This window comes from Rhinolophus sinicus, linkage group LG05 (genome assembly GCF_036562045.2).
Source record: "Rhinolophus sinicus isolate RSC01 linkage group LG05, ASM3656204v1, whole genome shotgun sequence".
NCBI lineage: Eukaryota > Metazoa > Chordata > Mammalia > Chiroptera > Rhinolophidae > Rhinolophus > Rhinolophus sinicus.
Window position 1 is genome coordinate 175988356 of NC_133755.1, and position 13429 is coordinate 176001784.

Genomic DNA, 13429 nt, shown 5'->3' on the forward strand with positions numbered 1-13429 from the left:
CACTTCCTTATTAAGACCCAGTTGTATTTTTACTCTCAGGTTCCATGAAACTTTCCTGTATTCTTCTATGACAGTTCCTTGGTGTTTTTTTTAATGCTAAGTCAAGTTAGTTTCAGTTACCAGCAACCCAGGAAGTTTAACTAATACAGATGAAGAAAATCTAAAATAGCCTCTGAAAATAGGGTTAAGAACTTAAGGAGAGGGGACTAACACAGTGCCAGCATTTGGGGTCACTGTGGCGGCAGACCCCAGTGTTTACTTGGTAGACCCTCTGAACTTCCCACTAGAGTACCTGTCAGTATACACAAAAAATATATGAACTTGTAACACTACAGGACATTTAGAGAAGGCAGAAAACCATAGGCCAGAATGTGGGGGAATTTCCACTAACTTCAGAGTGGCTGAGGTTGGGTTAAAAATTACCTTTTTGAATCATACCTGCCTTTCCCCTAAGCCAGCACAGTAATAGATGGCTGGAAAGAAGGCAGTAGGCCCTGACTTGCCACCATTAGGAGTCCCTATTAGTAGCTTGAGGACACTTCTCTGAGCAAGCCAACTTGTCATTCATGGGTGAAAGTAACCAAGATGGTCTCAAATAGGCATGGGCTCAAAGATGGGCTCAAAAAAACGCATATATATATATATATATATATATATATATATATATATATACCCTCCTGCAAACATCATTCAAAGAATAGGAACGTCATGTAATAAGTATTGAAACCAATTGAACATATACATAATTTGGAGAAATATGGTTTCAAAATTGACTCAGCAAAAAACAATTCTTAAAAAATATTTATATGAGCAAATAACAAACCTAACCTATGTTATAATATACATGTAACACAAAAAACAGGGAGAGGGTATGGGGAAAGGAGATTTGTACACAAGGGCAAATGTTGTTCTTAACTTTAATAACTAGAGAAATTGATTTTAACCATGTGACTCTTCAACCTAAAGGTAACCTCAAACAGACTTAAATGGATTGTCTATTTCCAAGTCACTTTAGGAGATGAAAGTGAATAAAATACAAAATGGGTCCAAGATGACAAGAGATGCATACAAAGAAAATAACAAGTAAGCATAGCAAACAGAAAGCATACATCAAGACTAAAATGGGACCGAGAGCATCAGCAAGATTATCAGTAGTTAGTGACACATCCAAGTGCTTTATAATAGAATGCGTAATGAACAAGCAGGATAAAATTCCATACACATATGAAGGCAGTGTGTAAGACATGTATAGAAGAATCTGGAAGTGGAAAAAATGTTTAAATTAGTTGTATCAGGGAATGTGTGAATTTCTTCTGTTTCTTTTTCCTTTTTCCTTTTCTGGTGTTCGCAATTTGTCAACGATGAACACATATTATTAGGCAAGGCTCATCAACGGAAACTGACTCTGACTATCTTCTGTTTGTAGAGCAGACAGGATGGCTGGAGGCTCAGGGAAGAACTGACATTGCAGCCGGCAGAGTTCCCTCTGCTTCAGGGGGACATCAGTCCTTTTTTCTTAAGGCCTTCAACTGCTTATACGAAGCCCACCCACATTATGGAGGATAATCCATTTTACTCAAAGTCTGCTGATGTACAAGGTATGATTAAAAAGTATGGTGAATGTTTAAATAAAAAAGATTATTACAGTAAAAGACACATTGCCATTAATTCCCCTCAAAATAGTCCCGTTTGCTTCGAACACACTTATCCCATTGTTCTTGCCACTTTCTGAAGCAGTTCTGGAAGTCCTCTTTCTTGAGTGTCTGTAGTTGTGCTGTCATGGCTGCCTGGATGTCCTGAATCATTTTGACTTTGGGGAAGAGCCAGAAGTTGCACGGTGCCAAATCTGGTAAATAAGGTGGATGAGGACACACCATAATGTTTTTATTTGACAGAAATTACCATACTAGAAGCGATGTGTGACAGAGCGTTATCATGATGGAAGATGAATTAAAGACATGAAAGAGGACTTCCAGAACTGCTTCAGAAAGTGGGAAGAACAATAGGATAAGTGTATTCAAAGCGAGGGGGAGTCTTTTGAGGGAGATTAATGGCAATGTATCTTTTACTGTAATAAATTTTTAAAATTTATTTTAAATTTAAACATTCACCATGTTTTTTTATCATACCTCATAAATGTTAACTAATATCATCCAAAAGTACCTTTAAAGCACCATCTGGACTATTGTTTGACCAAATATCTGGGTACTGCAGCCTAACCATGTTGACACGTATAATTAACCATTACAGCATCCAGTTTCGATTGGTTGAACCCAGGGTGTACGCCAGAATCCTGGCAGCCAGAGTACGGGGTGGAGGTAGGAGCCCACCTTCACTCCTACAGAAGAAGTGCTCTGTGCCCCACCAACAGTACCCATGGCAGGCGGGGGGGGGGGGAATGCCCCAGAAGCAGGAAAGGGAGCTAGATGCTGCACAGCCTTAAAAAAGACAAATATTTAGCACAGTTATATTTATAAATAACAAAAGATTTTTTTTCCTTACAAAGGGATTGCAAGTTTAGCAGTAAGCCCTCAGTGAGCTTTAGAGACTCCAAGTCACTCTGGCATGGTTCTGTGACTTCATCCAGTAATCCAGCAGCTCCTGCACCCTCCGCGGCACCCACTTCCTGCTGCTTCTTTGCCAGGTAACTGCATCACATTCCACCCAGGCCAGGAACCTGGGCTTCATCCTGGACCCTCCCTCCCTCTGTCTCACTCCCCACATCCAATCAGTCACCGAGTGTTACCATCTCAAATGTCCCTCCGCTCCGTCCCTGTGGCCACCCTCCTGACCCAGGTTTTCATCATCTCTCACCTGGACTCTTCCCTGAAGCTTCTAGTTGATGTTTTCTCCCATATTTCTTTCTCTGCCATCTCTAACCATCCTCGACATGACTACTGAGTTTCTAAAAACCAACTTACACCCTGCTCTTCCAATCCTTGCCCACCACCTGCCTCCTTGTGGGTTCCCAGTGTCCATGCTGCTCCAGTTTGCCAGATGTTGGGGGACTCTTGACACAATGTTCTGATGTTCTGTGATAGAAAGAAGTGCTAGGGTTCATTGGATCCCCCCACAAATGACGACAGAACACATGACACCAATCAGAAGCTGGAAACTACAGAACTTTAAATAAATCTGTATTTCCTGGCTGAGGATGTGAAGTAATGCTTAGATTCGTTCTACTTTGCTCTAAGTGCTCTTCCAGATAAAATTTTCACTCCTTTTGTCTATTTATAGCCCCTGTTGTATACCCTACTATCAAAATGAATGTTTATGATGCTCTAGCCTACCCTTTTATGTATTCATTTACACGTATATTCAGTCATTCAGCACAGCTTTATTGAGTATCTACCCTCCTTCAGGCACCACGTCAGGTGCTGAATATACCCAGATGTGTAAGAACAGTCTGATGTGTTATAGTTTACGACATACATCAGTTTTTCCTGGCCACAGGCCTGGTATTGAGGTAAGATCATTAACTGCCTGCCACAGTAATAGACACCCAACCCATTGGCAGTCTGTACGTTGAAAGATGTTATTTGAAAATTTTATTGGAATTCCATACGCACACAAAATGAATAAAAGTATGTTTCTCTCTTTCATCAGACGGTTAAGAAGGATAAACAGTCAAAACAGGGTTAGCTTAAAATTGAGCTAGTCTGTAGCTATTCATCATTTTAAAAAGAACAAATGAAAGGCATCTTTCTCTTGGCTTCTTTTTCCACTGTGTGTGGTAAATCCATCATCTAGGCCTTTTTCTGTCTCCATTTCTGCATATGCTATAGGTTACTGAGTCACTTCTCTTCAACAGATGTAACAGTTACTCAAACTCTCCAAAATATTTCATAATTGTGAAGAGAAGCACATTTGTGAAACATTATTCTATGGCGATGATTTTGGCTTTGCAACTTTTAGTAGGAAAAATAAAACATCCTAAAGTATCTCTATAAACAACCACTAATCTCATTTTTTTTAATGTAAAGCAAATCAAACAGCTATCTGTATCCCGCTGTCTACTAAATAACCTTAAAATCAAGTGAAAAATGGCAGCTGGTAGCAACCAAACCAACACTTTGTTTGTTTAATGTTCAGTTGACCCTTGAACAAAGCAGAGGTTAGGGGTACAAATCTCCTGCCCAGTGAAAAATCTGTGTATAACTACATAGTCGGAAGTAGATGATTTAAATCAATTGCCAAACATTTATTTTCTTTCTGAAATTTAAACTCAGTTTGTCATGGCAACAGAACATTTGCATGGCCTGAAAACTGGGACAACTACATTTTTAGACCCAATTGCTTTCATATGTTAATCTAAATGAAATACCCTTTTTGGCTTCTGCACTGGTAAAGCCTAGTACAGTGTGTGCAAAAATGCTATTAATAATCCCCAATAGTGAGACTATCGCTAGGGGATTAACCCCCCAATCTGGCTCCATTGGTTGTTCCAACGACCTTCCATGCCCCCCTGCTTGGTCCCTCCACTCTGGTCATTGTCCTCCCCCGTCCTTCACTCAGCCACTCCTACTACTTTCCTTTCTTGACCTTGTCCTGTGCCTTCCCACCCTAAAAGAAGGCTCTTTCCTCTTCTCACCATCTAAATAATTCCTCTCCATCCTTCAAAAATAAAAGAAGTTTATGCCCAGGAGAGCTGCCCAATCCTGAATTTCACATCGGGCTTTGCATGAGCAAATATGTAAACTTTGATCGTGGTAAATGCCTAAAATATTGGGACTTATTTGTTATTGCAGTCGGTAGGTACCGTGACAAATATAAATGTGAGAGGCAAAACTTTAAAACTTTTAGGGGAAAATATAAATTATGACCGTAGAGTAAGGAAGACTTTCTTAAACGGGACATAAATATTACAATTGTTGAGAAATACCTTCATAGGTGTAAAACTCTAAAAAGCACACACACGTTTACAAAATTGAGGAACGTGATTGCTCCTGAGAGAGAAAGTAAGAGATGCATTTGGGGTGAAGGACGTAGCTTTAGAGGTGCTGTTCTTAAGCTTCATGGAGTTAGCTTTGTCAATTTTTTTTCTTTTTTTTTTATTGTGGTAAATACATATAGCATAAACTTTACCACCTTAACCATTTTTAAGTGGTATCACATTGTTGTGCAGCCATCACCACCATCCACCCCCATGACTCTTCATCTTTGGAAGATATTTTTATTTGAAATACACGTACAGATTTTATGCACTCTTTTGCACACTGACATATTTCACAATTTTAAAAGGTAGAAAGTCATTGTAGCACAATACTTATTGTTTTGAAAATATATCCATGATACAGTCTGAAGATAAAATGGAATGATATAGTACTATATACACAAAATGTAATAAATAAAATGTTATTTGGCCATAAAAAGGAATGAAATTCTGATACATGCTATAACTTGGTTGGATCTGGAAAATATCATGCTAGGTGAAATAAGCCAAACACAAAAGGACAAATATTGTATGATTCCACTTCTGTAAAATATCTAGAATAGGCAAATTTATAGAGACAGAAAGTATTTGAGTGGTTACCAGGGAGTGGGCGGAGAGGGAAATGGGTAATTGCTTGCTGGGTACAAAGTTTCTATTTGAGGTGATGAGAAGGTTTTGTAAGTAAATAGTGGTGATGGCTACACAGCATCATGAATGTAATTAATGCCACTAAATTGTACACTTAAAAATAGCTAAAATGGTAAATATGATGTTATATATTTTTTTTTACCACAATAAAAATGTATAGGGAATTATATAGCTTGTACAGAGGTAAGGGAGATTAAGAAATCTGGAAAGACACATGCCAAAATGCTAATAGAAGTTATTTTATTCTCTTTTACTTATTCTAATCCTTTCCAATGTACATGTGTTGCTTTTGTAACTTAAAAATGCAAGGCTATCTTTAAAAGAGAACAGGAGAAAGAGTGGTCTGAGAGGCAGATGGGCAACGATGAAGAGAGAAGCAGATGATGAAGGCCACGGTCACCGTGCAATGGTGTACAAAGAAGCCCCGTTATGGGCTGAGTCGTTTCCCCTCACAAAATCATATTTTGGGGTCCTAACCCTCCCCCCAGTAACTCAGAATGTGACCTTATTTGGAAATAGGGTGTTTGTGGATGTAATTAGTTAAGATGAGGTCATAATGGAGTAGGTGGGCCACTAATCTAATATAAAAAATGAGGGACATTTGAAAGTGGATAGGCACACAGGGAGAGAACATAAAAACAGACATCAAGGTGATGCATCTGTAAGCTAAAGGTTGCCAGTAAACCACCAGAAGCAGATGTAATAGTTAATTTTATGTGTCAACTTGGCTGTGCCACAGTGCCCAGACATTTAGTCAAAGATTATTCTGGATGTTTCTTTGAAGGTGTTTTTTGGATGAGGTTACCATTTAAATCAGTGGACTTTGAGTAAAGCAGATTGCCCTCTATAATTTGGGTGGGCCCCATGCAATCAGTTGAAGGCCTTAGGACAAAAATGACCTCCTCCAACAAGAAGGAATTCTGCACGTAGATTGCCTTTGCACATGAAATATTCTCTTCTGTGGGTCTTCACCTTCTGAACAACCCTATCAGATTTTGGACTTGACAAGCCTCCACAATCATATGAGCCAATTCTCTCTCTCTCTCTCTCTCTCTCTCTTTCTCTCTGTCTCATTCTCTCATTCTTTTTCTGTTGCTCTCATTCTTTCTCTCTCTCTCTTTTAGATAGATAGATAGATAGATAGATAGATAGATAGATAGATAGATAGATAGATAGATAGACATTCTCTTTGTCCTGTCTCTCTGGCAATCCCTAACTAATATACTTGGGGAGAGGCCTCAAACTGATTCTCCCTCACAGCTGTTAGAAGGAACCAACCAACCCTGATCTCAGAACTGCCTGCTTCCAGAACTGTGAGAAAATAAATGTCTGTTGTGTAAGCCTCCCAGTCTGTGGTACTTTGTTACACAGCCCAAGCTGACTAATACACACTCCATGATAGAGAGGCCAGGTCTTTGTGTGGCATCTACTTTGCATTCCTCAAATTCTGTTTTCTGTAGCATGTGAAAAAATTAGTCTCTCTTTGGAAATCCTCATAATGCTATCAAGAAATACAATAAAATGTGAAGGGCAGAGAGACTTACATCCAGCCTTGTAAAAATAGTTTTCAGCAGTCAGCAGAATCCTTTAGAGAAGATGACAAAGACACCAGAAGCTGCAGCAAGCAACGCTGAGGACTAGCTCATCAAAGGACATGACCGGGCAGATGACAGGTAGAGGGGGTTGGTTGTTTGCTTCTCTCTTACTCACCCTGTATTCTGAAAAATATTTTTTTCCTCCTATGTCTACCTGACATTGTAGTGGATATTAAGTCAAAAAACAAACAAACAAACAAAAAACACCTTTTTTTTGTATTGTTTGTTTACAATTTTTGTTTCTCAAGTTTTAAGGAGACAGTGATGACTAAAAAACACCTAAAATCATGTTCAAGTGATCTGAACATTTTTAATCATTGTGCTATGAAATTATACGTTCAGGTTTAGTATCTTAAATATAATTATTTTATGTTCAAATTAAATGTTTCTTCTTTTGCTAGTCTAAGTGACTTTAGATCTGTAAAAGACTTACAAATGTAAAATTCTTTTATTTCAATTAAAAATTTATAATTAAAAAATAGGTGTCCCCATAGCATTAAAATATTCAAAATTCTGCATCTTTAATTAAATACCTTGTTTTCATACTATATGACATAGGGAGACGCTGGGATTCTTTCTCTCCATCATTCCTGACCCACGTGGAATTCCCATGTTAGTGTCTTTACTACAAAGAGCTTCAGTTCTGGCTTCAATGACTCTACAGTTATCCCTTAGCTATCGCACATCTTTTCACTGCTCGATTATCTCTAAATCGTCAGGCCGAACCTCTCTCTAGAGCCCTATGCCCCTTTCCAGATATCTCCTGAGTATTTCCATATATCGACTCCAGACTCAGCCAGGCTCAAGCTGGCCAACTGGGGGAAGCTGGAGCTTCGAATTTGCCCCCTTCCCAGGGTAGAGGAGGCCCAAGATAGGACAAATGGGGCTCCCCACCCCAGGAGGAAGCCTGCTGACACACAGCAGCCACAGACAAGAGCAGTCCAAGCAAACATCTGGCATCAGGGTAGGAGGGGCTTGAGGGAAGGGTTTGCCAATCTAGTCCATGCACCCGCTGATAATCAACAGTTTCCACTGCCTCTCACTCCCTTGGCTGCTTCCACTACTGAGACTCTCCCTTAGGAGTTTGGTCCATGGTCACTAAAATTTGTCTTTTCTAAGATCACAGTTAGTGTCAGAGGTGCAGGAGCCCAGCTGCAGAGGAAGGAAGTCAGAGACTGGGCTCCTCCCTAGCACCTCATTTCTATTAATGGCTTTACCCTCCTCCAGAAGAGTTAATAGATAACATGCCAAGAATAGTACCAGACACCCAGTGTGTGCTAAGGAAATTTTAGCGATTACTCTTATCCAGCCTTAGAACCACAGTTACCTGAAGTCTTTTCTTTCCATATACACATAATCAGTCACTAAGTCCTGCATGCTTTTCATTCAATATGCCTTTTCCGTTTATGTACTTAAATATCTACCAGTACGATGATGTGATGTCTAGGATTTTATTCAAATATAATATGGGAGGGAGACGATGGATGGGTGTAGGAATGAGAGGACTGCCCGTGGGTTGGCAGCTTCTGGGGCTGGATAAGAAGTATATGGGAGTTATTTTACCATTCTTCTACTTTTGAATTTTGAAATTCTCCCTAATAGAAATTAAAATAACAACAAAATTATCTCCACGGTGATTCTTTCCTTTCCATCCTTTGTATGGACAGTTAAAGAAGCCAGATGATACTTGATGAGCAGGACATTGAGGCCCACGCTGCTGGGGAAGGCTGGCCTGCACACAGGAGGGCTGCAGTGGCACGTTCTCCCAGTGCATCTGCATGGATCCTTGGTGGCCACCCCCTGGCAGGCTCAGAAACTGATCTGTTAACACCTGAATCCTAGCTCTGCCTCAGAGGGTCAGACTCACGTGAATCAGGCTCAGGAGAGTGACAGCTACTTCGGGATGCCAATGTATTTTCCTCTGATGGAACTCGTAAGTGCTGAAAGCATGGGGTACTTGAGTTCTTTTGCCAGCAGCTTCTCTCCCTCTAGGCCAGCTGTAAGGAGTGCTTTCTGAGCTTGGAATCAGAGCGCTGGGAGTTGACTGTGCTCAGCATATGTTTACTGGAAACAGGCCAAGTAGCCTGACCCTTCCCCATTAGGCCATGACTCAGGACGAAGGTACCAGAGTGCTGAGTAGGTGCTCCCATGCACTGTCATCTTGGTCACTGGGCTCCCCTTTTCTTTGCTTCCAAAGCAGATCAAACGCCCCTCTACTAAAGGTACTTTTTTCTTCAAATACATCAATACCTTAATCTACTTAGTGCTAGATTTGCATGCCAAGCAGCCATTTGATCTCTTTGTGGTGTCTGGACATTTTCCACTCTTATCAGTATTGTCTGGGTCTTTCAGAATCTCATGGCCACATGATTTCTCTTAGTCCCAACCCCTAGGGAAAAGAGTAGGACATTTCCGAATAGTGTGGCCATAACTATAATATGAATGAATATCTTCAACTACCAAAGGGCCTTCTATTTTTTCTGTCCCTCTCGGGTCGGCACCAATGCTTCCTACTCGCCACTGCCAGATTCATTCTCTAGGAGCATTACTTTAAGATACTTTCTAATGGTTTCCCTTGGCCTCCCCCGTCATGATCTGCCCTCTACCTATGATCTTTCTAGCCAGATTTCACACATGACAACCTCTGCCCCAGTAAACTTGGTCTAGCTGACATCAGGGGAATACAGCGTGTACTGATTCATTGTTGTGTGTGTGTTAACACCATTCCTTCTACCTTGAAAAATTGAAATTTTAACTCTCTTCCAAAATATAGTTCAAATTCCACCTTCTTTTGAAAATCTCTGATTGTATTACTCATAGGTCACAATTGTCTCTTGTGAAAAAACAATTGTCAGGGCGGGCATCATGGCTGTACGGCCTGAACGATTGCACAGGACCCTGTGCTCAAAGGGGCCCCGCACTCGGTCTCATGCTCTACCATTGCTCCTGAAATTCCTTTTTTCAATTAAAAAATACCCCAAACATTTGTTAACAATCCTATAGACTTTATCACACAGCCATTAAAAAGAAGTCAGTATTTTGTACATTTACATTTCACATAATTATGGGTAAATTAAAGATTATTTCAGACATCTTAATCTTTCCCCATGCTTGACCTAAACTGGTGAATGTTCCTTTAATCTCTTTACTTGACTTATTTTAAATTAATGATGTGTTATTTAAATTAACGATGTATTATTTAAATGAATTGTATATGTATATATATAATAATGATTATTCCATTGACCCCTCTATAAACTTGTTAGTTATAATCATACACAAATCTTTGTGTAGTTACACTAATGATCACATCATGAATACTTAATATAGTCTAATAAAATAATTACTTTTACCACATCCTCCAATGCTGACATCTTTGAAAACTTTTAATTCTACTGTTATCCTTACTGACTTGTATTACTCTTGTCATACATTTTAATTCTACATATATTTTAATCTCTATGAGACATTTATAGTATTGCTTTATCAGGCAATATCCACTTATATTTATCTCTATGTTATCCTTTTTTTTGCTCCTCGTTCCTTCCTGAATTTTCACTTTTCAATCTGGGATTACTTTACTTTGGACTTAAGAACTCACTTTAGTATTTTTTCTAATTCAAGCCTGCTAACAACAAAATGTTTTAGCTTAAGCTTTTCTTTTTTTTTCCTTTTTTTTAAGGAGGGCGCAGCTCACAGCGGCCCATGCAGAGATTGAACCAGCAACCTTGGTGCTACTAGCACCACTCTCCAACCAACTGAGTTAACCGGCCACCCCATAGCTTAAGCTTTTCTTTAAAAATCTTTATTTCGAGGCAGTATTGCTTATGGGTATAGAATTCTGGTTTTTTTTGTTGTTGTTTATTTATTTATTTTTTTAAATATTTTATTGGGGAAGGGGAACAGGACTTTATTGGGGAACAGTGTGTACTTCCTGGACTTTTCCAAGTCAAGTTGTCCCTTCAACCTTAGTTGCGGGGTCACAGCCCACCATCCCTTGCGGAAGTCCAACGGACAACCTTGTGGTTGAGAGCCCGTACTCCAACCAACTGAGCCATCAGGCACTGGGCCATATGGGAATCGAACCAGCAGCCTTTGGCGTTAGGAGCACGGAGCTCCATCCACCTGAGCCACTGGGCCGGCCCCTAGAATTCTGTTTTAACAGGAGAATTCTTTATCACTTTAAAAATGGTGCTCTGCTGATGCCTATCTTATGTTATTTATGTTGAGACCTTAGCTATCAGCCTTTTTCTTGCTTATTTGGCTTCCGTATTCTCTAAAATCTTTCTCATTATCTTCCATTTTGAGGTCATACTGTGGCTCGTTATTGTTTCCTATGTATTTACTTTGCTTAGGGGATGTTGAGTTAATCGAACTTATGAATTTGATTCTTTCAATTTGGAACACGCTTCTGTACTTTTACATTCTCTTTAGTCCCCTTTTAATCACATCTCACTTGTCTTTTTTCCAATGTTGTTTACCCTGTACTTTTGTTGGGATATTTGCTCTCTTTTGTTAGCTTTATTTTTAATTTTTCAATTTTTCTAGTTTTATTGAAGTATAATTGACAAATAAAAATTATTTATAGTAGAGTGTACAATGTGATGATGATTTAATATATGTATATTTAATATATGTGAAATGATTACCATAATCAAGTTAATTAACACATTCATCACCTCACATACGTAGTTACCATTTGTGTGTATGTGTAGTGAGAACACTTAAGATTTAGTCTTAGCAAATTTCAAGTATACAGTACAATATTATTAACTACAGTAACCATGCTGTACATTAGATGTACAGAACATACTTGTCTTTTATTGGAAAGTTTCTACCCTTTGACCAACATCTCCCCATATAACCCACCCCTCAGCCTCTGGCAACCATCATTCTACTGTATGGCTCTATGAGCTCAACGTTTTTAGATTCCACAAATAAGTGCAACCATATGGTATTTGTCTTTCTGTGTCTGGTTTATTTCACTTAGTAAATGCTCTCCAAATTCATCCACATCGTCGCAAATAACAGGATTTCCTTTTCATATGGCTGAATAATGTTCCAGCATATTGTATCTTCATTATCCATTTATCTGTCAAAGGACATTTAGGTTGTTTCCCTATCTTGGCTATTTCAAATAATGCTGCGATGAACATGGAAGTGCAGCTACCTCTTCAAGATAGTGATTTCATTACCTCTGGATATATATCCAAAGCACCGTGGTTCCCCGAAAATGAGACCTAGCTAGACCATCAGCTTTAATGTGTCTTTTGAAGCAAAAATTAATATAAGACCCAGTCTTATTTTACGATAATATAAGACCGGGCCTAATATCATATATCATAGCATATCATATCACATAATACCGGATCTTATATTAATTATTGCTCCAAAAGACGCATTAGAGCAGACGGTCTGGCTAGGTCTTATTTTCGGGGAAACAAGGTAGGATTGCTGAATCATTATGGTATTTCTATTTTTAATTTTTTGAGGAACTTCCATACTGTTTTCCATAGTGGCTGTACCAATTTACATTTCCACCAGCAGTGTACCAAGGGTTCTCTTTTCTCCAAACCCTCACCAAATGTTATCTCTTGTCTTTTTGGTAACAGCCAACCTAACAACTGTGAAGTAATATCTCATTGTGGTTTTGATTTGAACTTTTCTGATCATTAGCAATGTTGAACGCCTTTTCATATACCTGTTGACCATTTGTATTTCTTCTTTGGGAAAATGTCTATTTAGATCCCTTGCCCATTTTTCAGTCAGGTTATTTGATTTTTTCGTTATTGAGTTGTGTGAGTTCCTCATATATTTTTTATATTAACCCCTTATCAGATAGGTGGTTTGCAAATACTTTCTCCCATTCCACAGGTGGCCATTTCATTTTATTAATGGTTTTCTTTGCTGTACAGAGCTTTTTAGTTCGATATAGTCCCATTTGTTTATTTTTCCTTTTGTTGCCTGTGATTTTTTTTTTTAAGGAGGGCGTAGCTCACAGTGGCTCGTGAGGGGATTGAACCGGCAACCTTGGTGTTACTAGCACCACACTCTAACCAGCTGAGCTAACCGGCCGCCCTTGTTGCCTGTGCTTTTGGTGTCATATCCAAAATATCCTGTCAAGACCAATATCAAGGAGCTTTTCCCCTATGTTTTCTTTTAGAAGTTTCATGGCTTCTGGTCTTACATTTAAATCTTTAATCCATTTGGAGTCAAATTGTGTGGTATAAAAGACAGATCAAATTTCATTCTT